Source organism: Adiantum capillus-veneris, chromosome 5, assembly GCF_014529385.1.
Source record: "Adiantum capillus-veneris isolate H3 chromosome 5, ASM1452938v2, whole genome shotgun sequence".
In the NCBI taxonomy this organism is placed as follows: domain Eukaryota; kingdom Viridiplantae; phylum Streptophyta; class Polypodiopsida; order Polypodiales; family Pteridaceae; genus Adiantum; species Adiantum capillus-veneris.
Genome location: NC_140935.1, coordinates 155,187,835 through 155,215,467, shown reverse-complemented (window position 1 = coordinate 155,215,467; position 27,633 = coordinate 155,187,835). Strand labels below are relative to the sequence as shown.

The window sequence follows — 27,633 nt, the reverse complement described above, 5'->3', positions numbered from 1 at the left end:
CCATATGCTTTGATTACACTTACTAGCTTACTTCGCTTTGCCCTCGTGCTCACCATTTTTGACCATTGTCGTCGAAGCTTTGGGGAGATATGAAGTAGTTGTGGCCAAGTAATCTTTGGTCCTTGAGAACTCACATCAGCTGTCAAGTCATAAGGTTGTGTCCGAGATCCCATAGGGAAATCAGAGATGTCAATTTGAGACCTAGTACGGGTCTTTCTCTTCTTGGCTTCATCTTTAGCTGCCCGAGATGTACTTGCTTCATTGCTTGCATCCTTGCTTGTTTCTTTACCTACTTCTTCTTGGACACGCACACGTTTGATAGGCATTGTAGCCACTTCATCTATCTTCATCTTCCCTTTAGCTATTTCTTCCTGGTTGCTTCTGCCCTTGAGGACCTCCTCCATCCTTATGATGCTCACATTTGGTTGAGTAGCAGGGGCTTGAGCTTGAGCACGAGGTGGCTGCAAAATTTGAGGTTGCGGTTGCTCTTGTGCTTGAGCTCTAGCACGGGGTGGACTTACTTGTTGTCGAGGACCTCTGACAGGGTAGTCATATCTTCTGGGATGAGGGCAATTATACATGCCGTGGCCAATTTCCCCACAATTGTAACACAACATTTCCCTTGCTTGACGTCGCATTGGTGGCCGATTCCCACCATTTCCCTCAATAGGCCTTCTTGCACCCTGCACAAGATTTACTCTCAACCCCTCTAGCTGGTTCGTGAGATTGTTTATTTGTTGGAGCATATCTTCTTGTTGACCTCTATTGAGGTCTGGTGCATTAGGCACATTTGGAGGTATGCGAGAAGCTTCCATAGTTGTGATATTGCCTCCCAAAGCTAGCTGGCCAGCTTGGGCTTGATAGAAAATCTTTCTATTCTTTTCCCTAGCAATTCTTAAGGCATCTTCAAAAGCATTTGGAAATTTTCTCTTTACCTTCTCCCTTAGCAAGGGGTACAAACCTGAGATAAATCGATCCTTTTGGAGGCAATTGGGAGCTCGCTCACCAGGGTTTAGTGAGTCTGACCATTGGCCCCAAAGTTTCAAAAAACCTTCCTCATAGGTTGCATAACCATGAGGGTCAACTTGATGAAGGGACAGAAGCCGTTGCCATAGTTCTTCTGCCGAATTGGCTCGTTGAAATCTTCGTAGGAAAGCCACCTTCAATCCCTCCCAATCAATTCTTTGGGTTGGATCTAGAGCCTGGAACCATACCCTAGCTTCTTCTTTGAGCACCAAAGGAAAAGCTCTCAATTTCAATGCTTCGTCATCCCTCCCAGAGACAAGGAAAGCCATCTCCAAGTTATCCAAAAAATCCCCAGCATTTTCCCCACTACGCCCAAAAAAATTTGGGAAAGCCATCATAAAAGTGGGTTGCCTTTCTCTCAATACAGCACAAAGATGAAAACGTCTAGGCCCAAATCATATCTTATTAAGGGTAGAATAAATGGATTGATAGATGCATTAATCTCAGCTAGACGACGAGGGCCTAGTAAGTCCCTTATGATGTTTTGGAACCTAAGCTTTGTGCTGGCTATTATATGCACAGTTTGTCTAGCAAGAGGTTGGAAAGGTCCATATAAATCCCTATGATTCATGGAGTATGCTTAAAACAAGATGACGATGTGAACATCAAAAGATACATTATACTCCAAAATAGGAAATATTATAGGGTCAGGGGACAGCAATATCTCTCTCAACCTCTCAGCTCCAAAATAGAAGACCAATCTTTGTTGGAAAAAAATCTTTCTATCAATGCGCACATTCACCCTAATATTCTGAACTGATTGAAAGTTGTAGAAAATGGGATTATTCATTGGTGCATTAATTACAAACTTCCATGAAGCACTTCATTGAAGTTGAGCTCTCTTGGATCCCACCATTTGAGAGATGCGAAGAATTTGCTCACCAGTGATTAGGCTAGCTTTGGTGTGACCATCTTCAGCTTTGTAGAGTTCATAGGGTTTGATGGCTACCCTCTCAACCACCTTGAGCCTTCTTGCTAGTAGTAGTTGGAGTGCATCACCATATGTAGCCTCTTGCCAATACCGCACCCCATTGATGTGTAGCTCCCCCTCCAAAAACTTGTTAATTCCTGAGTTTGAGAGTGCTTTCACCACCTGAAGTCAAGGCTTCAAAGGAAGTGTCTTCACACTAGCCACAAAGCACTCAACACAATTTTTTGACCTAGGGACTTGATGACTACAAGATTTTCCTTGAAGCAAAGAAGGGTGTGTGTAGTTAACTCTCTTTACCCGCATACGTGCCGTTTGTCGATAAAGACGCTTCTTTTCTCGAGCTTCTTGGGGAGACCATAGTGGAAGTCTCGGAGAATTTGATGGATCTTCCTTCATAGGATTGATAGAGCGCTGCTTGAGAACTCCTCCGTGGGGGCACCAATTTATGACGAAGGAAATTTGGAATGGCGGCCTCTACACCAAAACAAACTCCATTGTGCCACAAAGGAAATGAGATGAGGGCACCACCTAGTCTTGGAAGCGTGGACTAGGACCGCTACACAAAGAGAGAGAGAGAGAGAGAGAGAGAGAGAGAGATCACTATGAATGAAGCATTAACCGTAGTGTGTGTACAAGGAATGGATGACTTCAAACACTCCCAACACAAATAACATATAGATTACCAAACAATCACTCAAGGATTAGCCAAGATCACATCAAGCATTCTCACACACATATAAAACATTTGTCTTAATTAACATAAGTAAGAGGAGGAGAGGTTACTAGCATGAAACAATTTGCACTCTAGGATGTGCAAGAATAGAGTGAATGAATGAGCTTATGGGCTCATGGTGAGTGATACAAAGGCTCAATGGGGCTGAGGGAGGCTTGAAATTACAAAGGGGAAGGCCTCTTTATATAGGAAAGAGAGTGATTAGGAGTGAGGTTAAGATCCAAGTGTAATTTGTACAAATGAAGCTTGATTAGGGACATTTAACCAATGAAGAAGCTCCTTCCAAGTGATTTGTTGACCAATTAGCTCCATCATCACTTGTGTTGTCTTCACTCCTTCCTCCATAGCTTGAGTCCAAGAGCTTCCTTATTTTAAAATGTAAAGAATCTACATAAAATCAATACATATCTAGTAATAATAGGAAGGGGTTGAATGAGAACTTATGAATTACAACAAGATTAAGCATGACTTGAAAGGTGATTAGAAGAGGAACTTTGATGGGTTTTTGAGCTTGAGAGAGAGAAGGAAGGAGAGGAGGGTGAGAAGACTAATGGCTGATTTTAGAGAAGGTCTCAATGTGGAAAAGGAAGGGTGTGTGTGTGTAAAGGTAGAGGGGGTGGTCTCCACCACAGTTGAAAAAACTGGCGTCCACCATTTTGGCCATATCTCCTAGACCGTAGATGCAAAAATTATAAAAAAAATATGGCCAGAATCTCCAGCTCATCAGCTACAACTTTGATGAAGACAACTTTTCTTGGATCGGAGTGGAAGTATTTTTTAAAAATTCAGCAAAATCATGTGTATGGTTTCTTCCTTTACCAAGTCTTCCACTTGGGTCCCATTTGTTTGAATCATCATATGGCTCCAAAGCCATGATGATATGAGCCACTCATGACCCTTGAATCATGGGTGCATGGCTCCACAACCACATCATATCTTTTCTTTTCACATTTACATATTTTCCCTTCCCTTTACCACTAGGTTCTCCCTCTACCTTTCACCTCCGGTGAACTAGTCAAGAAAAAATCATTTTTTTAAAATTTTTTCCAAGAGGTTGTTCTCACTCTTTCTTTTATTGTAAACCTCTAGAAGCAAGGAAAACCAACAAAATATGATAAACAAAAATTTGTGATAGGCTCGGATCATAGCCCCCCCAAACCTGGCTAGGGGTATTTATGCCTCTAGCCTACTTTCTTTGATCTTGAGCTGACCTTATCCTGATGTGATAAGGCTTTAGACGCCATCCATTTGTCCTGGTCTTGTGCACTTTACCATCAATGTGTTGAAGTCTGTAAGAGCCATTTTTGAACTTTTTGGTGACCAAGAACGGGCCTTCCCATCGGAAAAGAAACTTTCCATCCTTACGAGTGTCGAAGCGATTGTCATATCGAAGCACCAGAGATCCCTTTTTGATGTCTTTGGATGCTAGCTTTTTGTTGAACTTTTCTCTGCGCTTCTCTGCTTCTTGAGAATAGTGGTTGATGGCTTCTTCACGATCCAATTGCAGCTTCTCTAGATCCATGATCCTTTGATGTACTTTCTCCTTTTGAGAGCCTACCTGGCTATCCAATATTCGAAGACTTGTTAACTTCACTTCAATGGGCAAAAGCGCCTCCTTTCCATAAACCAAATGAAAGGGTGTGTACCCTAATGTGGTTTTGAAGGAGGTTCTATAGGCCCATAGAGCTCCATTCAGGTGTTTGTCCCAATCTTGGCGCCTGGCATGTACCTGTTTGGTGAGAATTTTCCAAATGATTCCATTTACTTTTTCCACCAAACCATTGCACTGAGGGTAGTAAGGAGTAGAGTGTTGATGCTGAATATTTAGCTTCTTCATGAGTTCTCCTACCAAGTCTGCTCTAAACCCTGGTCCTCTATCAGATAGTATTTCAAGAGGGGTGCCAAACCGGCTACAGATGTGGTCAAAGATGAACTGACTCACATCCTTAGCAGTAATTCTATTGGTCGGCATAGCCTCAGCCCATCTAGTCATGTAGTCTACTCCCATAATGATGTACTCTTTACCTGACTGAGTGCGTGGTAGAGGCCCTATGGCATCAATTCCCCACTTCTCAAAGGGCCCATATACCTTTATTGGGTTCTGAGGTTCAGCTATGAGCCGTCGTGGTCCTCCTTTCTGACATTCGTCACATGTTTGACACCAGTATTTGACATCACGATGAAGACTTGGCCAAGTAAACCCAGCTTGTAGAACCTTTCTACTAGTGACGTCGTGTGCAAAGTGTCCTCCGCATATATCATCGTGACAAGCTTTTAAAATTTCTTCAATTTCACTCTTCAAAGGCACTCTCCTAAGCACACCATCCTTACCTAGACAATACAAGTCATCATTTACTATGCGATACCTGGTAGCCTTCCTAGCTAACCATCGCCTTTCCCCTGCATTCAAGTGTTTAGGAGCCTCTCCTTGCTCCAGAATGTGCATAATATCTTCCAAGTCCTCCTTGCCTTGCTGAAGTGGAAGTTTGATGGCCACTGCTCCCACTATTGACTCATTTAACTTTGATGATGCTAGGTGGTCTGCATCCTTGTTCTGGTCTCTTGGCACATGATGTACTTGTGCCTCCCTAAATCTCCTCATAAGAGCTTTGGCTTCTCTCATTTTAGCAGAGAGACGGGCATTTTTGCAAGCCCATGTACCTTGCATTTGTCTTACCAAAAGCATGGAGTCACCAAAAGCGTTTAATCTCTTAATTGAATTATCGAGGCACCAACAAAGGCCATGAATTAGAGCATGATATTCTGCTTCATTGTTGGAGTGGACATCTTCTAGAGTGATCCCTTCACCATGGATCCTCTCTCCCAATGGAGATAAGACCACAATGCCTGCAGCTGCCTTATCCTTGGTTCTCTTGTATGCTCCATCAAAGTAGAGGCTATAAGCATTGACCAAAGCCTCTGGAGCTGGAGGTGGTGGAAGTTCCTTTCTCTTCAAATGGAAAACTTTTTCATAGCACTTGTTTGTTAAAATGTCGGCTAAGCATGCTCGAGTTGTTCTTTCAACATGTATTGTATAATCAAACTCTTGAAGTCGCACCACCCACTTTGCTATTTTGTCGGAGATTTCCATATGTTGTAGTGCATAGGGAAACATATCCTCCACAGTGATAATTACAAACCTCTTCGGCAGCAAGTATGGCCGAAATTTGGTTACCGCAAACATGAGAGCTAACACTAGCTGTTCCATCAGGGTGTAGGCCTTCTCTGTGTTTTCCATGAGGCGGCTAGCAAAATACACGAGCCTCATAAAGGATGTTTTTGGATCTTTTTGTAGGAGGGCAGCACCAATGGCTTCTTCTCCCACACTAGGGTTTACAAAGAATGTTTCTTCCCAACAAGGTTGGAGGATTATAGGGAGTGACCCTAACATTTTTTTAATCTCTCTAAAATGCCCTTCACTTTCTTCACTCCAAACAAGCGTCTCTTGATGAGTCAGCTGTTGTAGAGGAAATATCACTTGGGAGAGTAAGTGTATGAATCTACTCAAATATCTTAGCTTTTGCAAGAAGGAGATTAATTGTTTGATGGAAGTTGGGGAAGGTAGATTTAGCAATGTTTCTATCTTTTCAGGATCTACCTCGATTCCATCAATGGACACTACATGCCCTAATAGTGTAACCTTGCTTTCCCCAATGTGACATTTGTCCTTGTTTAGTTGTCCACCCAGCTTAGCTAAACGAGTAAATCCTTCATCAATCTTGCCGAGATGCATACTTTTGGAGCTGTAAATACAAAAGTCATCTATGAAAACCCTTATGGACTTACCAAAGTAAGGTTGGAAGACCATGTTCATGAATCGTTGAAAGGTGGCTGGAGCGTTGGTGAGACCAAAAGGCATGACTCGGAATGCAAAACATCCCCATGGTGTGATGAAAGTAGTCTTTTTCTGGTCCTCCTCTGCAATGCGTATTTGAAAGTAGCCAGAGTAGCCATCACACACTGTGTATCTCTCATGGCCTGCTACTTCATTTAGAATCTCATATTGAAATGGGAGAGGGAAGTGGTCCTTCTTTGTTGCAGCATTTAGTGGCTTGTAATCCACGCACACTCGCCATTTACCATTCTTCCTTGGCCTCACCACTACTGGGGAGACCCATTCTGAATCTTCTACTGGGTATATGAATCCTGCTTCTAAGAGTCTCTTCACCTCAGACAACAGTGCATTTTGTTGCACAACTCCTAATCTTCTTAGTTTTTGTACTACTGGCTTGCTCCCTTCTTTTAGATGGATATGATGCTTCACTGCAGTGACACCTGTAATGTGAGTGTAATCAGAAATAAACAATGATTCATGCTTCTTGAGAACATTTACATAACCCTCCTTTTCTTCTTCCTTTATATCCTTGGATAACATCTCCTCTAGGCTGGCATCCCACACATTCTCCATTTGGATCCTTGGGTTGTCTTCTGATGAGGTAGTTTCCTTTATGGTGACGCCCATGACTTCGAGAGTGCTATCACTCTCTTCACTTGAACTCTCTTCCTCGTCCATAGATGAGGAGCATCCACTTGAGCTCCACTCATCAGCTGACGTCTCTAGTTCAAGGTTCTCTTGTCGCCCATTCTTTAGGTTATAAACCACCTTCCGACTATGGCCACCCATGCGAGGCCTCAACTCCAAGTCTCCTGTTGCCCAATCTTGCCTAGCTCCTATACCCATGAGCCAAGGTCGTCCTAAAATAAGGGGGTATCCTTCTCCCTTTACTGGCATCACATAAGCATCAACCTCTGTAGTGATTCCAAAAACAGAAACTCTCAAAGCTTTCACTACACCCACACAAGTGACAGAGACATTATTGGCCATTTTTGCCCTAAAGTTTGATGATTCCATTACCTCTAAACCCAATTGATGCATTAGCTTTTCTGTCATGACACAAACCTCTGCTCCACTGTCAATGTAAGTTTTTGGAATCCGTTGTCCCTTGATTTGAGCCTCCACCAAAGGCACTATATCCTTGAGACCATATGCTTTGATTACACTTACTAGCTTACTTCGCTTTGCCCTCGTGCTCACCATTTTTGACCATTGTCGTCGAAGCTTTGGGGAGATATGAAGTAGTTGTGGCCAAGTAATCTTTGGTCCTTGAGAACTCACATCAGCTGTCAAGTCATAAGGTTGTGTCCGAGATCCCATAGGGAAATCAGAGATGTCAATTTGAGACCTAGTACGGGTCTTTCTCTTCTTGGCTTCATCTTTAGCTGCCCGAGATGTACTTGCTTCATTGCTTGCATCCTTGCTTGTTTCTTTACCTACTTCTTCTTGGACACGCACACGTTTGATAGGCATTGTAGCCACTTCATCTATCTTCATCTTCCCTTTAGCTATTTCTTCCTGGTTGCTTCTGCCCTTGAGGACCTCCTCCATCCTTATGATGCTCACATTTGGTTGAGTAGCAGGGGCTTGAGCTTGAGCACGAGGTGGCTGCAAAATTTGAGGTTGCGGTTGCTCTTGTGCTTGAGCTCTAGCACGGGGTGGACTTACTTGTTGTCGAGGACCTCTGACAGGGTAGTCATATCTTCTGGGATGAGGGCAATTATACATGCCGTGGCCAATTTCCCCACAATTGTAACACAACATTTCCCTTGCTTGACGTCGCATTGGTGGCCGATTCCCACCATTTCCCTCAATAGGCCTTCTTGCACCCTGCACAAGATTTACTCTCAACCCCTCTAGCTGGTTTGTGAGATTGTTTATTTGTTGGAGCATATCTTCTTGTTGACCTCTATTGAGGTCTGGTGCATTAGGCACATTTGGAGGTATGCGAGAAGCTTCCATAGTTGTGATATTGCCTCCCAAAGCTACCTGGCCAGCTTGGGCTTGATAGAGAATCTTTCTATTCTTTTCCCTAGCAATTCTTAAGGCATCTTCAAAAGCATTTGGAAATTTTCTCTTTACCTTCTCCCTTAGCAAGGGGTACAAACCTGAGATAAATCGATCCTTTTGGAGGCAATTGGGAGCTCGCTCACCAGGGTTTAGTGAGTCTGACCATTGGCCCCAAAGTTTCAAAAAACCTTCCTCATAGGTTGCATAACCATGAGGGTCAACTTGATGAAGGGACAGAAGCCGTTGCCATAGTTCTTCTGCCGAATTGGCTCGTTGAAATCTTCGTAGGAAAGCCACCTTCAATCCCTCCCAATCAATTCTTTGGGTTGGATCTAGAGCCTGGAACCATACCCTAGCTTCTTCTTTGAGCACCAAAGGAAAAGCTCTCAATTTCAATGCTTCGTCATCCCTCCCAGAGACAAGGAAAGCCATCTCCAAGCTATCCAAAAAATCCCCAGCATTTTCCCCACTACGCCCAAAAAAATTTGGGAAAGCCATCATAAAAGTGGGTTGCCTTCCTCTCAATACAGCACAAAGATGAAAACGTCTAGGCCCAAATCATATCTTATTAAGGGTAGAATAAATGGATTGATAGATGCATTAATCTCAGCTAGACGACGAGGGCCTAGTAAGTCCCTTATGATGTTTTGGAACCTAAGCTTTGTGCTGGCTATTATATGCACAGTTTGTCTAGCAAGAGGTTGGAAAGGTCCATATAAATCCCTATGATTCATGGAGTATGCTTAAAGCAAGATGACGATGTGAACATCAAAAGATACATTATACTCCAAAATAGGAAATATTATAGGGTCAGGGGACAGCAATATCTCTCTCAACCTCTCAGCTCCAAAATAGAAGACCAATCTTTGTTGGAAAAAAATCTTTCTATCAATGCGCACATTCACCCTAATATTCTGAACTGATTGAAAGTTGTAGAAAATGGGATTATTCATTGGTGCATTAATTACAAACTTCCATGAAGCACTTCATTGAAGTTGAGCTCTCTTGGATCCCACCATTTGAGAGATGCGAAGAATTTGCTCACCAGTGATTAGCCTAGCTTTGGTGTGACCATCTTCAGCTTTGTAGAGTTCATAGGGTTCGATGGCTACCCTCTCAACCACCTTGAGCCTTCTTGCTAGTAGTAGTTGGAGTGCATCACCATATGTAGCCTCTTGCCAATACCGCACCCCATTGATGTGTAGCTCCCCCTCCAAAAACTTGTTAATTCCTGAGTTTGAGAGTGCTTTCACCACCTGAAGTCAAGGCTTCAAAGGAAGTGTCTTCACACTAGCCACAAAGCACTCAACACAATTTTTTGACCTAGGGACTTGATGACTACAAGATTTTCCTTGAAGCAAAGAAGGGTGTGTGTAGTTAACTCTCTTTACCCGCATACGTGCCGTTTGTCGATAAAGACGCTTCTTTTCTCGAGCTTCTTGGGAGACCATAGTGGAAGTCTCGGAGAATTTGATGGATCTTCCTTCATAGGATTGATAGAGCGCTGCTTGAGAACTCCTCCGTGGGGGCACCAATTTATGACGAAGGAAATTTGGAATGGCGGCCTCTACACCAAAACAAACTCCATTGTGCCACAAAGGAAATGAGATGAGGGCACCACCTAGTCTTGGAAGCGTGGACTAGGACCGCTACACAAAGAGAGAGAGAGAGAGAGAGAGAGAGAGATCACTATGAATGAAGCATTAACCGTAGTGTGTGTACAAGGAATGGATGACTTCAAACACTCCCAACACAAATAACATATAGATTACCAAACAATCACTCAAGGATTAGCCAAGATCACATCAAGCATTCTCACACACATATAAAACATTTGTCTTAATTAACATAAGTAAGAGGAGGAGAGGTTACTAGCATGAAACAATTTGCACTCTAGGATGTGCAAGAATAGAGTGAATGAATGAGCTTATGGGCTCATGGTGAGTGATACAAAGGCTCAATGGGGCTGAGGGAGGCTTGAAATTACAAAGGGGAAGGCCTCTTTATATAGGAAAGAGAGTGATTAGGAGTGAGGTTAAGATCCAAGTGTAATTTGTACAAATGAAGCTTGATTAGGGACATTTAACCAATGAAGAAGCTCCTTCCAAGTGATTTGTTGACCAATTAGCTCCATCATCACTTGTGTTGTCTTCACTCCTTCCTCCATAGCTTGAGTCCAAGAGCTTCCTTATTTTAAAATGTAAAGAATCTACATAAAATCAATACATATCTAGTAATAATAGAAGGGGTTGAATGAGAACTTATGAATTACAACAAGATTAAGCATGACTTGAAAGGTGATTAGAAGAGGAACTTTGATGGGTTTTTGAGCTTGAGAGAGAGAAGGAAGGAGAGGAGGGTGAGAAGACTAATGGCTGATTTTAGAGAAGGTCTCAATGTGGAAAAGGAAGGGTGTGTGTGTGTAAAGGTAGAGGGGGTGGTCTCCACCACAGTTGAAAAAACTGGCGTCCACCATTTTGGCCATATCTCCTAGACCGTAGATGCAAAAATTATAAAAAAAATATGGCCAGAATCTCCAGCTCATCAGCTACAACTTTGATGAAGACAACTTTTCTTGGATCGGAGTGGAAGTATTTTTTAAAAATTCAGCAAAATCATGTGTATGGTTTCTTCCTTTACCAAGTCTTCCACTTGGGTCCCATTTGTTTGAATCATCATATGGCTCCAAAGCCATGATGATATGAGCCACTCATGACCCTTGAATCATGGGTGCATGGCTCCACAACCACATCATATCTTTTCTTTTCACATTTACATATTTTCCCTTCCCTTTACCACTAGGTTCTCCCTCTACCTTTCACCTCCGGTGAACTAGTCAAGAAAAAATCATTTTTTTAAAATTTTTTCCAAGAGGTTGTTCTCACTCTTTCTTTTATTGTAAACCTCTAGAAGCAAGGAAAACCAACAAAATATGATAAACAAAAATTTGTGATAGGCTCGGATCATAGCCCCCCCAAACCTGGCTAGGGGTATTTATGCCTCTAGCCTACTTTCTTTGATCTTGAGCTGACCTTATCCTGATGTGATAAGGCTTTAGACGCCATCCATTTGTCCTGGTCTTGTGCACTTTACCATCAATGTGTTGAAGTCTGTAAGAGCCATTTTTGAACTTTTTGGTGACCAAGAACGGGCCTTCCCATCGGAAAAGAAACTTTCCATCCTTACGAGTGTCGAAGCGATTGTCATATCGAAGCACCAGAGATCCCTTTTTGATGTCTTTGGATGCTAGCTTTTTGTTGAACTTTTCTCTGCGCTTCTCTGCTTCTTGAGAATAGTGGTTGATGGCTTCTTCACGATCCAATTGCAGCTTCTCTAGATCCATGATCCTTTGATGTACTTTCTCCTTTTGAGAGCCTACCTGGCTATCCAATATTCGAAGACTTGTTAACTTCACTTCAATGGGCAAAAGCGCCTCCTTTCCATAAACCAAATGAAAGGGTGTGTACCCTAATCTGGTTTTGAAGGAGGTTCTATAGCCCATAGAGCTCCATTCAGTGTTTGTCCCAATCTTGGCGCCTGGCATGTACCTGTTTGGTGAGAATTTTCCAAATGATTCCATTTACTTTTTCCACCAAACCATTGCACTGAGGGTAGTAAGGAGTAGAGTGTTGATGCTGAATATTTAGCTTCTTCATGAGTTCTCCTACCAAGTCTGCTCTAAACCCTGGTCCTCTATCAGATAGTATTTCAAGAGGGGTGCCAAACCGGCTACAGATGTGGTCAAAGATGAACTGACTCACATCCTTAGCAGTAATTCTATTGGTCGGCATAGCCTCAGCCCATCTAGTCATGTAGTCTACTCCCATAATGATGTACTCTTTACCTGATTGAGTGCGTGGTAGAGGCCCTATGGCATCAATTCCCCACTTCTCAAAGGGCCCATATACCTTTATTGGTTCTGAGGTTCAGCTATGAGCCGTCGTGGTCCTCCTTTCTGACATTCGTCACATGTTTGACACCAGTATTTGACATCACGATGAAGACTTGGCCAAGTAAACCCAGCTTGTAGAACCTTTCTACTAGTGACGTCGTGTGCAAAGTGTCCTCCGCATATATCATCGTGACAAGCTTTTAAAATTTCTTCAATTTCACTCTTCAAAGGCACTCTCCTAAGCACACCATCCTTACCTAGACAATACAAGTCATCATTTACTATGCGATACCTGGTAGCCTTCCTAGCTAACCATCGCCTTTCCCCTGCATTCAAGTGTTTAGGAGCCTCTCCTTGCTCCAGAATGTGCATAATATCTTCCAAGTCCTCCTTGCCTTGCTGAAGTGGAAGTTTGATGGCCACTGCTCCCACTATTGACTCATTTAACTTTGATGATGCTAGGTGGTCTGCATCCTTGTTCTGGTCTCTTGGCACATGATGTACTTGTGCCTCCCTAAATCTCCTCATAAGAGCTTTGCTTCTCTCATTTTAGCAGAGAGACGGGCATTTTTGCAAGCCCATGTACCTTGCATTTGTCTTACCAAAAGCATGGAGTCACCAAAAGCGTTTAATCTCTTAATTGAATTATCGAGGCACCAACAAAGGCCATGAATTAGAGCATGATATTCTGCTTCATTGTTGGAGTGGACATCTTCTAGAGTGATCCCTTCACCATGGATCCTCTCTCCCAATGGAGATAAGACCACAATGCCTGCAGCTGCCTTATCCTTGGTTCTCTTGTATGCTCCATCAAAGTAGAGGCTATAAGCATTGACCAAAGCCTCTGGAGCTGGAGGTGGTGGAAGTTCCTTTCTCTTCAAATGGAAAACTTTTTCATAGCACTTGTTTGTTAAAATGTCGGCTAAGCATGCTCGAGTTGTTCTTTCAACATGTATTGTATAATCAAACTCTTGAAGTCGCACCACCCACTTTGCTATTTTGTCGGAGATTTCCATATGTTGTAGTGCATAGGGAAACATATCCTCCACAGTGATAATTACAAACCTCTTCGGCAGCAAGTATGGCCGAAATTTGGTTACCGCAAACATGAGAGCTAACACTAGCTGTTCCATCAGGGTGTAGGCCTTCTCTGTGTTTTCCATGAGCGGCTAGCAAAATACACGAGCCTCATAAAGGATGTTTTTGGATCTTTTTGTAGGAGGGCAGCACCAATGGCTTCTTCTCCCACACTAGGGTTTACAAAGAATGTTTTTCCCAACAAGGTTGGAGGATTATAGGGAGTGACCCTAACATTTTTTTAATCTCTCTAAAATGCCCTTCACTTTCTTCACTCCAAACAAGCGTCTCTTGATGAGTCAGCTGTTGTAGAGGAAATATCACTTGGGAGAGTAAGTGTATGAATCTACTCAAATATCTTAGCTTTTGCAAGAAGGAGATTAATTGTTTGATGGAAGTTGGGGAAGGTAGATTTAGCAATGTTTCTATCTTTTCAGGATCTACCTCGATTCCATCAATGGACACTACATGCCCTAATAGTGTAACCTTGCTTTCCCCAATGTGACATTTGTCCTTGTTTAGTTGTCCACCCAGCTTAGCTAAACGAGTAAATCCTTCATCAATCTTGCCGAGATGCATACTTTTGGAGCTGTAAATACAAAAGTCATCTATGAAAACCCTTATGGACTTACCAAAGTAAGGTTGGAAGACCATGTTCATGAATCGTTGAAAGGTGGCTGGAGCGTTGGTGAGACCAAAAGGCATGACTCGGAATGCAAAACATCCCCATGGTGTGATGAAAGTAGTCTTTTTCTGGTCCTCCTCTGCAATGCGTATTTGAAAGTAGCCAGAGTAGCCATCACACACTGTGTATCTCTCATGGCCTGCTACTTCATTTAGAATCTCATATTGAAATGGGAGAGGAAGTGGTCCTTCTTTGTTGCAGCATTTAGTGGCTTGTAATCCACGCACACTCGCCATTTACCATTCTTCCTTGGCCTCACCACTACTGGGGAGACCCATTCTGAATCTTCTACTGGGTATATGAATCCTGCTTCTAAGAGTCTCTTCACCTCAGACAACAGTGCATTTTGTTGCACAACTCCTAATCTTCTTAGTTTTTGTACTACTGGCTTGCTCCCTTCTTTTAGATGGATATGATGCTTCACTGCAGTGACACCTGTAATGTGAGTGTAATCAGAAATAAACAATGATTCATGCTTCTTGAGAACATTTACATAACCCTCCTTTTCTTCTTCCTTTATATCCTTGGATAACATCTCCTCTAGGCTGGCATCCCACACATTCTCCATTTGGATCCTTGGGTTGTCTTCTGATGAGGTAGTTTCCTTTATGGTGACGCCCATGACTTCGAGAGTGCTATCACTCTCTTCACTTGAACTCTCTTCCTCGTCCATAGATGAGGAGCATCCACTTGAGCTCCACTCATCAGCTGACGTCTCTAGTTCAAGGTTCTCTTGTCGCCCATTCTTTAGGTTATAAACCACCTTCCGACTATGGCCACCCATGCGAGGCCTCAACTCCAAGTCTCCTGTTGCCCAATCTTGCCTAGCTCCTATACCCATGAGCCAAGGTCGTCCTAAAATAAGGGGGTATCCTTCTCCCTTTACTGGCATCACATAAGCATCAACCTCTGTAGTGATTCCAAAAACAGAAACTCTCAAAGCTTTCACTACACCCACACAAGTGACAGAGACATTATTGGCCATTTTTGCCCTAAAGTTTGATGATTCCATTACCTCTAAACCCAATTGATGCATTAGCTTTTCTGTCATGACACAAACCTCTGCTCCACTGTCAATGTAAGTTTTTGGAATCCGTTGTCCCTTGATTTGAGCCTCCACCAAAGGCACTATATCCTTGAGACCATATGCTTTGATTACACTTACTAGCTTACTTCGCTTTGCCCTCGTGCTCACCATTTTTGACCATTGTCGTCGAAGCTTTGGAGATATGAAGTAGTTGTGGCCAAGTAATCTTTGGTCCTTGAGAACTCACATCAGCTGTCAAGTCATAAGGTTGTGTCCGAGATCCCATAGGGAAATCAGAGATGTCAATTTGAGACCTAGTACGGGTCTTTCTCTTCTTGGCTTCATCTTTAGCTGCCCGAGATGTACTTGCTTCATTGCTTGCATCCTTGCTTGTTTCTTTACCTACTTCTTCTTGGACACGCACACGTTTGATAGGCATTGTAGCCACTTCATCTATCTTCATCTTCCCTTTAGCTATTTCTTCCTGGTTGCTTCTGCCCTTGAGGACCTCCTCCATCCTTATGATGCTCACATTTGGTTGAGTAGCAGGGGCTTGAGCTTGAGCACGAGGTGGCTGCAAAATTTGAGGTTGCGGTTGCTCTTGTGCTTGAGCTCTAGCACGGGGTGGACTTACTTGTTGTCGAGGACCTCTGACAGGGTAGTCATATCTTCTGGGATGAGGGCAATTATACATGCCGTGGCCAATTTCCCCACAATTGTAACACAACATTTCCCTTGCTTGACGTCGCATTGGTGGCCGATTCCCACCATTTCCCTCAATAGGCCTTCTTGCACCCTGCACAAGATTTACTCTCAACCCCTCTAGCTGGTTTGTGAGATTGTTTATTTGTTGGAGCATATCTTCTTGTTGACCTCTATTGAGGTCTGGTGCATTAGGCACATTTGGAGGTATGCGAGAAGCTTCCATAGTTGTGATATTGCCTCCCAAAGCTACCTGGCCAGCTTGGGCTTGATAGAGAATCTTTCTATTCTTTTCCCTAGCAATTCTTAAGGCATCTTCAAAAGCATTTGGAAATTTTCTCTTTACCTTCTCCCTTAGCAAGGGGTACAAACCTGAGATAAATCGATCCTTTTGGAGGCAATTGGGAGCTCGCTCACCAGGGTTTAGTGAGTCTGACCATTGGCCCCAAAGTTTCAAAAAACCTTCCTCATAGGTTGCATAACCATGAGGGTCAACTTGATGAAGGGACAGAAGCCGTTGCCATAGTTCTTCTGCCGAATTGGCTCGTTGAAATCTTCGTAGGAAAGCCACCTTCAATCCCTCCCAATCAATTCTTTGGGTTGGATCTAGAGCCTGGAACCATACCCTAGCTTCTTCTTTGAGCACCAAAGGAAAAGCTCTCAATTTCAATGCTTCGTCATCCCTCCCAGAGACAAGGAAAGCCATCTCCAAGCTATCCAAAAAATCCCCAGCATTTTCCCCACTACGCCCAAAAAATTTGGGAAAGCCATCATAAAAGTGGGTTGCCTTCCTCTCAATACAGCACAAAGATGAAAACGTCTAGGCCCAAATCATATCTTATTAAGGGTAGAATAAATGGATTGATAGATGCATTAATCTCAGCTAGACGACGAGGCCTAGTAAGTCCCTTATGATGTTTTGGAACCTAAGCTTTGTGCTGGCTATTATATGCACAGTTTGTCTAGCAAGAGGTTGGAAAGGTCCATATAAATCCCTATGATTCATGGAGTATGCTTAAAGCAAGATGACGATGTGAACATCAAAAGATACATTATACTCCAAAATAGGAAATATTATAGGTCAGGGGACAGCAATATCTCTCTCAACCTCTCACTCCAAAATAGAAGACCAATCTTTGTTGGAAAAAAAATCTTTCTATCAATGCGCACATTCACCCTAATATTCTGAACTGATTGAAAGTTGTAGAAAATGGATTATTCATTGGTGCATTAATTACAAACTTCCATGAAGCACTTCATTGAAGTTGAGCTCTCTTGGATCCCACCATTTGAGAATGCGAAGAATTTGCTCACCAGTGATTAGCCTAGCTTTGGTGTGACCATCTTCACTTTGTAGAGTTCATAGGGTTCGATGGCTACCCTCTCAACCACCTTGAGCCTTCTTGCTAGTAGTAGTTGGAGTGCATCACCATATGTAGCCTCTTGCCAATACCGCACCCCATTGATGTGTAGCTCCCCCTCCAAAAACTTGTTAATTCCTGAGTTTGAGAGTGCTTTCACCACCTGAAGTCAAGGCTTCAAAGGAAGTGTCTTCACACTAGCCACAAAGCACTCAACACAATTTTTTGACCTAGGGACTTGATGACTACAAATTTTCTTGAAGCAAAGAAGGGTGGTGTAGTTACTCTCTTTACCCGCATACGTGCCGTTGTCGATAAAAGACGCTCTTTTCTCGACTTCTTGGGGAGACCATAGTGGAAGTCTCGGAGAATTTGATGGATCTTCCTTCATAGATTGATAGAGCGCTGCTTGAGAAATCCTCCGTGGGGGCACCAATTTATGACGAAGAAATTTGGAATGGCGGCCTCTACACCAAAACAAACTCCATTGTGCCACAAGGAAATGAGATGAGGCACCACCTAGTCTTGGAAGCGTGGACTAGGACCGCTACACAAAGAGAGAGAGAGAGAGAGAGAGAGAGAGAGATCACTAGGAATGAAGCATTAACCGTAGTGTGTGTACAAGGAATGGATGACTCAAACACTCCCAACACAAATAACATATAGATTACCAAACAATCACTCAAGGATTACCAAGATCACATCAAGCATTCTCACACACATATAAAACATTTGTTAATTAACATAAGTAAGAGGAGAAGGTACTACATGAAACAATTTGCACTCTAGGATGTGCAAGAATAGAGTGAATGAATGAGCTTATGGGCTCATGGTGAGTGATACAAAGGCTCAATGGGGCTGAGGGAGGCTTGAAATTACAAAGGGAAGGCCTCTTTATAGGAAAGAGAGTGATTAGGAGTGAGTTAAGATCCAAGTGTAATTTGTACAAATGAAGCTTGATTAGGGACATTTAACCAATAAAAAGCTCCTCCAAGTGATTTGTTGACCAATTAGCTCCATCATCACTTTGTGTCTCTCACTCCTTCCTCATAGCTTGAGTCCAAGAGCTTCCTTATTTTAAATGTAAAGAATCTACATAAAATCAATACATATCTAGTAATAATAGAAGGGGTTAGAATGAGAACTTATGAATTACAACAAGATTAAGCATGACTTGAAAGGTGATTAGAAGAGGAACTTTGATGGGTTTTTGAGCTTGAGAGAGAGAAGGAAGGAGAGGAGGGTGAGAAGACTAATGGCTGATTTTAGAGAAGGTCTCAATGTGGAAAAGGAAGGGTGTGTGTGTGTAAAGGTAGAGGGGGTGGTCTCCACCACAGTTGAAAAAACTGGCGTCCACCATTTTGGCCATATCTCCTAGACCGTAGATGCAAAAATTATAAAAAAAATATGGCCAGAATCTCCAGCTCATCAGCTACAACTTTGATGAAGACAACTTTTCTTGGATCGGAGTGGAAGTATTTTTTAAAAATTCAGCAAAATCATGTGTATGGTTTCTTCCTTTACCAAGTCTTCCACTTGGGTCCCATTTGTTTGAATCATCATATGGCTCCAAAGCCATGATGATATGAGCCACTCATGACCCTTGAATCATGGGTGCATGGCTCCACAACCACATCATATCTTTTCTTTTCACATTTACATATTTTCCCTTCCCTTTACCACTAGGTTCTCCCTCTACCTTTCACCTCCGGTGAACTAGTCAAGAAAAAATCATTTTTTTTTAAATTTTTCCAAGAGGTTGTTCTCACTCTTTCTTTTATTGTAAACCTCTAGAAGCAAGGAAAACCAACAAAATATGATAAACAAAAATTTGTGATAGGCTCGGATCAGTATCTACAGCCATGGCTCAAATTGGTTGATTATAGAGAGTAGTGGAGTGGGTCTAACATAGCAAAATTGGCGAGGGATAGCTCCTTTTGAACTTCTTATGGCTGAATTGGCAAAATCAACCATTATTATGCTACTTAAGGACCTCTCTTCTTAAGCAAGAAAAGAGAAACCAAATGCTCTGAAAGAGAGAGAGTATTAGAGAACATGACAATAGTTGAGGACCGGATTTACTTGGAGTTAGTCCCCCCTCCAAAAGACATTTATTATAGATTCTCCCATCAAGAGAGACTTGGTACAATACAATCTTTGTGTTCCTTGTGACCTTGGTGATGCTATGGAGATGGAAGGATTCATGCATCACGAGCATAACATAAACTTTGCAAAAAGCATTAACTATCCCAAGCCTCAGTCCCAAGGCCTTAAACACCTTTGAAGGTGGAGAGAGCCAGCGGGGAATGAGGGTAGGGAAGAGGAAGAAGAATCATCCATAGGAGAAAGAAATAGTTCCTCACTTATCATCACTCTTCTTGCTTAGGGGGATTTTATATCTACGAGCTTTTATTTTTGAGCTTTTGCAATTGAAACTTTATTTTCAAGCTTTTTAATGCTCGCATTATACTAGCGATATCTTAAAATATCATAGAGGCATGAGAAAATTCTACACTCGATTGTGCATTCCTTCAATTACCAAACAATTAAGGTGACATGCATGCATGTATATGCTTGAGGGAATCTAAACTTAAGCACTTTGTTATTAGACTGAAATGTAACTTAAGAAAAACACCATTTGTAATTAATTTTGAGTGAATATACGACTATGAGGAATACCAAACAACACATGTAGTGTCAAAATAACCTACCATGTCAAATCAAGTAGGCCCAAAACCAAACTAGATTGTGACATGCATATCATACTAATAGTCACATGATTACCAAAATTCCATGTCCACATCATGCTTCCACCATGTACAAAAAACACACAGATCAAAATATCAAAATGCAATTTCTAGAGAGAGTAACCTATCCACTTATAGAGAGAGTAACCTATCAAATCAACTCAAGGAGCCTCAAAACCAAACTACATTCCAAGTGGTAGTGTGACATGCATCTCATACTCTCATAATAAACCTCCAATCACATAATCTTGTCACACGATCGCCAAAATTCCATGTCTATGTCATATGGTCACCATGCACTTATTGAAGGGTCACCTTGGGTGGTGGACCAATAGCATCCAAACCCCATACAAAAGTCACGAAGGTGAAGTACTTAATATCCCGTAACTTTATCTCTTGATTTAGAATTATGCCCATTGGATAGTCCAATCACCAAGTCTCAAGATGCCAAGAAAGTGGCCAAGCAATGTGATGCTTGTTCAAGAATAGATAGGCCTACAACTAGGCTCTTGTTAAGATCTCTCTCTCTCTCTCACTCACTCTCTCTCTCTCTCTCTCTCTCTCTCACACACACACACACACACACACACACACACACACACACACACACACACACACACACACAAGTTCATGTGTTGAATGTACACAACGAGTTCCAATATTATTCATCTTTTGTCATGTTTGTTTGCTCAATATTACATTTGTGCAAGTCAATGTGCGTATGTACACTACTCATACGCATTCACACCCATTTATTTTACTTGCTACTTTCTCTCTCTTTCCATGAACAGAACATCTGCCACACATTGAAAGAATGAAGGTTGTTAACTGAATGGAGTAGGTGTGAGACAACCGAAAGTTTTCAAACCTTATTCTACATTGTATTTTGGGTTATAAACTAACCTGAGATCATCAATTTTGTTTTTTTTTGGGGGGGGGGAGAGAGAGAGAGAGAGAGAGAGAGAGAGAGAGAGAGAGAGAGAGAGAGAGAGAGAGAGAGAAGGTAATTGCTTAAAACAAAAACTTTAACCCACATTAAAAGCAAGATCTCAAATGTTTAATAAATTTGAGTCTCAAGTCCTATTAGACCAATCTTAATTAGATTCAAATTCATTTTTACATGAGAAATAGAGCAAAATTAGGAGATAAAGAGTTTGGGTAAGATCTTTAGCTAGAGGAGAATCTTGTTACCTACCACCATCACCAAGAAAAAACATGAGATTGTTATTGTAAAAAAGTGGAAGGCAGGTGTCATAAGATGCTCCTACTTGTTATTGATGTTAGACTAGAGAAAAAAACTCAAGAAATTAACCTTGGTAGAGGAGTCCATTGAAGAGGAAGTGAGTGATGTAGGCCTAATGAGAGGTTTTTCCTTCTTAGTAGTAAGTGTCTTTATGAACAAGGCAACACCCATCTCCATATAGCATAATTTAATAATATTGTATTATAACCTTAAATACATGCACAATCGTTTTCTTTTGATCATAACTACTACAAAGTGACCATGATCATGACACATGAAACCCTACAATGGCTCAAGTATTTATCGCCTTGATCTCTCTTGATTGGGTCTCTACGTTTTTCAAGATTGTCATTGCAGCATATCCATGGTATCTATCCTAGTGTGAATTTGTCATCAAGAATCATCATCCCTGTGGCTACGATCCCTTCTATCTTTATATTGTCTATCATGGTCCTTGTGGCTACGATCCCTTCTATCTTTATCTCGTCTATCATGGTCTGCTTTTCTTTCATACTTCTTCTCGTGTTGGTTATGTCTACTAGAATCTCCATTATCATCTCTTCTATGACCTTTGCCATCACGTTCACTTCTGGTATCATGTCCTCCATCACAACTACTTTTGTGTTGGCCCTCTTCTTTCAACTTAGCCCCATACTAAAGCTCCTTTTACAGATCTCAAATGCTCCCACTACCATCAAGGAAATAAAGCTGAGGCCTATCCACTACATGAAGAGCTTTTGATGCACTTCTTAGCCAACCAAGTAAAAGAGGAGAGGGTCCTTGTCCTCATGTGGCTCTTGCCCCAAAAATATTTTTGAACCTATTGTTCCATATTAGTAGGCCAACCAAGTAAAGATAAGATCTGATCAGTATGTCAACCAAGTAAAAAGAGGGAGTAGGATCACCCGATTTTTTTGTGGGCATGCACGCTATAAGGGTGCTCCTACCCCCGGTTTCTTGTGTGAACGGGTTGCTGCTGCCAGTTACTGTCCACACCATTGATGAAACTCATCCGAGCGACATGAGAGAGGGTGTAGGAGAGGAAAGAATTTGGAGTAGGGAAATCCCTTTGCATCTGGTTCAAACAGCCATGTTAATCATAGCCCAAAGCTTCCTTGCCATAGCCATGTGAATCTTGCAATCAACGTGTTCCAAGCGAAGGCGTTCCAGAGAGAAATCCCTATAATATTTTCTAGTGATTTTGTCAATCTACCACATTCATCTCTAGTTCTTGTGCTTTTCTCCTCCATCACAATTTTCTTACTTGTGTACTGAGCAGGATCCTACACAAGCCCCATGCCACCCATCTAGTGTGGATAATATAGGTCACAATAAATTCAAATCTAGATAGAGTCTCTTTGACAAATTGATTTAAGTATCACCAAAAATAGTAATTTTTGGGTATGTAAACAATCTGAATATCCAAAAATTTGGGGAAAAAATAGGGGTGGGAGCTCCCCGATGATCAGCATGCACGCAGATGATCGGGGGGCTTGTATCCCCATTTTTTCCTCAAAATTTTAGATTTATACTTTCCTACCGGACCTCAGTAGAGCTTGTGCATTCTCTTCTTTTTGCAAAATTTGGATTCATACCTTCCATTGAGTCTCACGGGGGAGAGCTAGAGCCTCCCCATCATCCGCGTGCGCACAGATGAAGGGGAGGTTCTGGCTCCCCCCTTTTCTTTTGATAAAAATTTGCTAAAATACCTCTACTCTACTCTTCTCTCTCTCTCTCTCTCTCTCTCTCTCTCTCTCTCTCTCTCTCTCTCTCTCTCTCTCTCTCTCTCTCTCTCTCTCTCTCTCTCTCTCTCATTGCCCCACACCGCCTTCCCCCATTATACCTACAAGGTTTGAAATGCCAAAAATTTACTTAGTTTTTTTTGAAAAATGACGGCCAAAATCCTTCCTGTAATCCCTCCCCCCCAAAGGCCAAAATTTTACACATGATTGTGTGTGTGTGTGTGTGTGTGTGTGTGTGTGTGTGTGTGTGTGAGAGAGAGAGAGAGAGAGAGAGAGAGAGAGAGAGAGAGAGAGAGAGAGAGAGAGAGAGAGAGAGAGAGAGAGAGAGAGAGAGAGAAATAAAATCTTATATTAAATGTCTTCAAAAGGCCAAAATGATATATGAGACCAAACTGATACAATCTTGGTGGATCTAATACAATAATTGGGTACAAAAAAAAATAGAACTAAAGTTAAAAACTAAAATCCTCATCATCATCAATTTTTAGGATAACATCAGGTGTAGTCCAAGAAAGTATTGTATCGGTCGCTAAAGAGCATCATCCGCCTTTGTAAATAGTCATACTAGACGTCTTCCATGTTGTCCTAGGATAGTCTTAATCCTCTGATGGAGCGAGACAGGAGCAAAAGCATTCAGGAAAACAAATCTAGAGAAGTAACAAAACTTAACTTTTGGTTTAAAAAAAGGGGAGGGCCAAGAGCCCAACGCGCGCGTGGACGATGGGGGAGCTCTTGGCCTCCCCTTTTTTTTGCATTGAGAGTGAAGGAATAGCTTGTATCAAGGCTTATCTGCACTACTACTTGCAGGCATCAGCTTCATTGCTACGACAATGGAAGCTTTCTCTGCATTGCCTCAGCCTTGCCGCCCTCGTCCTCTGCTACCTCAGACTTACGGCCTTGCCGTCCTTGTCCTCCATTGCCTCAGCCCTACCCTCCTCCTCCTCGCCCTCATCCTCCATTTCCTTGTTGGGGCTCATTCGTTTGTTGTTGCCCTTCCTCCCTTCTGGGGTCTTCTTGATCTTTTGGTTGATCCTCAGAATATTTAAACCACTCCCCGGACTGGCCTTGTTTTGTAGATCCTTCAACTAACTTCTCAATTTTTGCAGTCTTTTGTGGGTCCGAATATTCATCAAATCTGGCAACAGGTTGGGTTCAGGCAATGGGTCAGCCTGCTTTTCTTGTTCTTCATGTTGCTCTTCCTCTTGGATTCCTTGATGTTTATAAGTCACCTCTGGTGTAAAGCAGCTTTGGTTAAAAATCGGCCTGCTAGGCCAACGTGGCAAAGTAGCCGAGCCGGTTGCCAGTAAAAAACAACCGAATGCCAGCCGTCGAGCAAAATGATGAACTGGGACACCGCACACGGTGCGCAATCCCTAGAGAGGCCGCTTCCACTTGAGTGCTCTACCAGTGCGCTGTAAGCAGGCATTGTGAGCACAATGCAGCCTTTGCTTGATAGCGTTCAAAAAGCAGATGCCCCTTAAAAAAGTGACGTGATCCGCTACACACGGCCTAGCAGGCCGATATTTAACCAGAGCCGTGTAGAGCCCACATCGGCCTTGGCCTTCTTTGCTTGTTCGTCTGGAGATGTTTGTGACACCTCATGCTATCTCTTGCCCAAATGATCTTTGATTTGCTTGCAGGCATGCTACGTGAATGTGTCGGATTGCATTTGGATGTCAGCCTTCATTTCTTGCAATCTTTCCATTCGAGCTCTTTTAATCGGTGAATCTTCTTTACTTGGTGTGACTGACTTCGGCTACCACGATCCTCAATTTACATACTCCCCAAACATTTCCACTATTGACCTTGCCTCTGCAAAGGGGACAAAGAAAATCTTTGAAGGGGAAGAATTGGTAACATGTTCATTATGAGCATTGGGTTCCTACGTGCTGGGGACACATCTTCCAAATCAGTTCCCTGATAAGGCAAGCGGATACCAACAATTTGCATAGATGAAGTGGGATTATGTCTTCTTGATCTTTGGGTGGCAAAGACAAAGTCCATGTTGGTAATGTGGAGGCTCAGGACATCATTAGAAGTGCCACTCATAGCCACGGGATCCAAAATATGATTACACTTTTTGCTACACACTTACATGCTTGCATGTATACTTGACATGCTACATACATACATACATACATGCTCATATGTGCTTTGGAATATGGGGCCTTACTTGCTTACAACTATACAGGTGTCGTGTCCTTAGATTACCCCAACTTTCTATCCTCCACAAAGTAGTGCTAATGGAAAGCAATATAATGAGGGGTATTCTTTCACTTTGACCGTACAAATAGGGTTACTCTCTCTTATTGAGAGCGCTACTTATAGACTACCAAAGGGATTAAGTGAGGCCCACCATAGTCACAATACATCACCAGTTTACTCATTAATGCAATCCATTAAATCACAATTTCATTATGGCAAGGATAATGCTCCATTTCAATACTCTTCGATGGGTGATCAACATGACCATGTTTCTGCAAGGTTTTCTAAAACAAGCAATGTCATTCGAGAGGATGTTTTAAACACACAAATTCATGGTCTACAAAGGGCAATGCATGAACTACTATAAAAATTGAGAACTGCAGTGTAGAGGTTTGTGGTGAAGACATAGCTGAGCAGAGTGAGATTGCTATGGAGATAAGGTCAAGGAAGAGAGGAAGGAAGCTTGAAAATGGCAGACTGGAGCCCTTGAATCATGTAGAGGTAGAGCGTATGAGGCAAAATGTTGAGCCAAAGGTATTATGCACTAAGGGACGTGGTACCAAATGTGTCAAAGATGGACAAAGAATCCATTCCAGCAGATGCTACCACTTACATTGAGGATTTGAAGAGCAAGGTGAGGGACCTTGAGTTGGAGAGAGAAGGCTTGCTTACTCACATAGAAATAAGTTAGAGCAATATTATTCGCATTGATCATGGGAAAAACAATTCATATGCAAAGTTCTCTCCTTCTAATTGGCAAACAGTCAGAGCAGGAATGATGTTAAGCTCTCTTGGAGAAACGATCTTGAGAGAAAGTAATTTATGATAAGGCAAGTAGAGATGATTGTCCTACATGGAAATTGGTAGTGAAGCTGAAGTTTCCCCCCCACAAGGAGGGTAAGGCAAGTAGAGATGATTGTCCTACATGCCAATTGGTAGTGAAGCTGAAGTTTCCCCCCCACAAGGAGGGTCTTGCAGATGTATATGGTTCCTTAGAATGCCATCATGTTGCTAAGGTCATGATGAAGGTACAAGAACCTCAACTTCATATTCATCATGCAAATATCTCCACCATCGGGGGTGTAGTTCATCAAGCCATAAAAAGCTCGCAAAAAATGGTCTTCATTACAAAAACTCGGAATTGGAAGCTCGCAAAAAAAACACACTCCTTGCTTAGCATAGCATAATAGCATAGTAATGAAGATGAAGAAGATGGCAAGCTTAAGCCTTGAAGCATGGCTCTTGGTTGGATTTGCATTCCATAGCCAAGAGTGTTGGTGTAGGCTCTCCACTTCTCAACAATCTTGGAGAAGGAGATGGAGCTCTTGTACTTTGCACTCCACACAATGAGAGAATGTGTGTGTGTGTGGGGGGGGGGGGGGGGGGGGGAGAGTATACCCCCTCTCCTGCTTGGTCCACCTCTCTCTCTCTCTCTCTCTCTCTCTCTCTCTCTCTCTCTCTCTCTCTCTCTCTCTCTCTCTCTCTCTCTCGTATTATTCAATTATATCATTTGGACATGTGTCCTCTTTTTCCTCTTTGAGAGAAAGAACTTAATTATATATTTTTATGTATCTAAATTCTCATTGGACCCCTTTAAATCTTATCCAATAGGATTCAAGTACATCATGAGGGCCACATGTGGAGAATTTTGCCATGTGTCTTTTATGCTTCTTAAGTCATTTGGTTTGAATTGAACACTTCAAGCACTTAGTCAATCAAGCATGGAAACTGTCTATGCCTCTTGAGAGTTTATCTTTGAATTGAACACTTCAAGAACCTTAATCATTTTAAGCATAAAAATCACCTCACGCTTTGGGCAAGGTTCCCACAAAGCCGACAAGCACCTCATGTTTGGGTAGGATTCCCACCTCAAGGTCAATCCTAGCTTGCCTAAGGTCAAAGGACTTTTTAACACTAACTTTCGGAGGTCTTTAATGAAGCTAACCCTAGGTCTTTTAAGGTCCATTAGATGCACATTTCTCTTTGATAGACTACCTCTTTTTGGATCCCTATTGAGATGTAACCACGTCTCCTCTTGGTCCCTTGCTGAGGTAAATCTAGAAGCACTTATTGCACATTGCTCTTTGGTAGACCATCTACTTTTGGACCCCTATTGAGATGCAACCATTTCTCCTTTTCGTCCCATGTTAAGATAGGTCTAGAAGCACATAACTATATCCTAAATCTTGTTCCCCTTCTATCTTCCCATATTAAATGATCAGTTTAATAAGAGAAAATCATTTGGTAAAGTTAGATATTATATTTTATGACACAATCATTTGTAGATTCTCCGACAAAAATCATATAAATAGAAGTAGAGCTTTTCATGGACTTATCAAAAGCAAGCGTATTTACCAAGGATATGGTGTTCCTCAACTCATTAGCATCTATGCACATGCTCTTTTTCCTCTAGGTGA

At 42.2% G+C, this 27,633-nt stretch overlaps 1 pseudogene; it reads left to right on the top strand.

Annotated features, from left to right (window-relative positions):
• The first annotated feature begins 23,841 nt into the window (after positions 1 to 23,841).
• LOC147458350 (uncharacterized) lies at positions 23,842 to 26,403 on the top strand (annotated as a pseudogene).
• The last annotated feature ends 1,230 nt before the right edge of the window (positions 26,404 to 27,633 follow it).